Source organism: Halichoeres trimaculatus, unplaced genomic scaffold (genome assembly GCF_033239565.1).
Source record: "Halichoeres trimaculatus isolate MK-OKI-2021-1 unplaced genomic scaffold, fHalTri1.1 fHalTri1_scaffold_26, whole genome shotgun sequence".
In the NCBI taxonomy this organism is placed as follows: Eukaryota; Metazoa; Chordata; class Actinopteri; order Labriformes; family Labridae; genus Halichoeres; species Halichoeres trimaculatus.
In genome coordinates, this window is record NW_027437204.1 from 595001 (window position 1) to 597500 (window position 2500).

Genomic DNA, 2500 nt, shown 5'->3' on the forward strand with positions numbered 1-2500 from the left:
GCATGGCTAGACGTGAGCTGGGCCTCGTGCCCCTGGTAGGTAGATAATACTTCACTGTGACCGGCAGGGGCACGGGAGCCGAGATCCGGTGTAAGTAGGGGGAAACACTGCCACGGGGATGCCACTGCTGGTGCAGGCACCAGTAGTGGCTGTACACATGTCCTGATGGGACACAAGCATGGCCAGTTGTGAGCTGGGTCTCGTGCCCCTGGTAGGTGGAATGTACTTTATGGTCACCGACAGGGGCTAGAGAGCCGAGAGTCGGTGTAAGCAGGGGGAAACACTGCCTCGGGGCCCCCCACTACAGGCATAGGCACCCGCAGTGGCCGTACCCATGTCCTGTGGGGGCCATTACATAGCTAGTTGCGAGCTGGGCCTCGTGCCCCTGGTAGTTGGAATATACTTCACCGTGACCCACAGGGGCACGGAAGCCGAGATCCGTTGTAAGTAGGGGGGAACCCTGCCTCGAGGCTGCCTCAACAGGCACAGGCACCCGCAGTGGCCGTACTCATGTCCTGAAGGGGCACACGCATGGCTAGATGTGAGCTGGGCCTCGTGCCCCTGGTAGGTAGAAAATACTTCACTGTGACCGGCAGGGGCACGGGAGCCGAGATCCGGTGTAAGCAGGGGGAAACACTGCCACGGGGATGCCACTGCTGGTGCAGGCACTAGTAGTGGCTGTACACATGTCCTGATGGGACACAAGCATGGCCAGTTGTGAGCTGGGTCTCGTGCCCCTGGTAGGTGGAACGTACTTTATGGTCACCCACAGGGGCAAGAGAGCCGAGAGTCGGTGTAAGCAGGGGGAAACACTGCCTCGGGGCCCCCCACTACAGGCATAGGCGCCCGTAGTGGCCGTACCCATGTCCTGTGGGGGCCATTACATAGCTAGTTGCGAGCTGGGCCTCGTGCCCCTGGTAGTTGGAATATACTTCACTGTGACCCACAGGGGCACGGAAGCCGAGATCCGTTGTAAGTAGGGGGGAACCCTGCCTCGAGGCTGCCTCAACAGGCACAGGCACCCGCAGTGGCCGTACTCATGTCCTGAAGGGGCACACGCATGGCTAGATGTGAGCTGGGCCTCGTGCCCCTGGTAGGCGGAATATACTATACCCTCACCAACGGGGGCACGGGAGCCGTGATCGGGTGAGAGAAGGGCGAGACACTGCCTCGGGGGTTGCCACTGCGGGGGCCGTACTCACGTCCTGACGGGAAGCACGCATGGCTAGTTGTGAGCTGGGCCTCGTGCCCCTGGTAGTCGGAATATACTTGATGGTCACCTACAGGCCCACGAGAGCCGATCTCCAGAGTGAGTAGGTGGAAACACTGCCTCGGGGCTGCCACTGCTGGTGCAGGCACCAGTGGTGGCTGTACACATGTCCTGATGGGACACAAGCATGGCCAGTTGTGAGCTGGGTCTCGTGCCCCTGGTAGGTGGAACGTACTTTATGGTCACCCACAGGGGCAAGAGAGCCGAGAGTCGGTGTAAGCAGGGGGAAACACTGCCTCGGGGCCCCCACTACAGGCATAGGCACCCGTAGTGGCCGTACCCATGTCCTGTGGGGGCCATTACATAGCTAGTTGCGAGCTGGGCCTCGTGCCCCTGGTAGTTGGAATATACTTCACCGTGACCCACAGGGGCACGGAAGCCGAGATCCGTTGTAAGTAGGGGGGAACCCTGCCTCGAGGCTGCCTCAACAGGCACAGGCACCCGCAGTGGCCGTACTCATGTCCTGACGGGGCACACGCATGGCTAGATGTGAGCTGGGCCTCGTGCCCCTGGTAGGCGGAATATACTACACCCTCACCAAGGGGGGCACGGGAGCCGTGATCGGGTGAGAGAAGGGCGAGACACTGCCACGGGGCTGCCACTGCGGGTGCAGGCACCCGCAGTGGCCGTACTCACGTCCTGACGGGAAGCACGCGTGGCTAGTTTTGAGCTGGGCCTCGTGCCCCTGGTAGGCGGAATATACTTGATGGTCACCTACAGGCCCACGAGAGCCGATCTCCGGAGTGAGTAGGTGGAAACACTGCCACTACGGGGCTGCCACTACAGGCACAGGCACCCGTAGCGGCAGTACGCGTGTCCTGGCGGGGCACACGCATGGCTAGATGTGAGCTGGGCCTCGGGCCCCTGGTAGGCGGAATGAACTTTGCTGTCACCAACAGGGGCACGGGGGCCAATCTCCAGTGTAAGCAGGGGGAAACGTTGCCTCGGGACTGCCACTACGAGCGCAGGCACCCGCAGTGGCCGTACGCATGTCCTGACCGGGCACACACACGGCTAGATGTGAGCTGGGCCTCGACCCCCTGGTAGGCGGAATGAACTTTGCTCTCATCAACAGGGGAAAAGGAGCCAAGATTCAGTGTATGAAAGGGGGGAAACACTGCCTGGGGACTGCCAGTCCGGAGGCAGGCACCCGTAGTGGCTGCACACATGTACCGACGGGTCAGACACACGGCCAGCTGTGAGCTGGGCCTCGGGCCCCTGGTAGGCGGA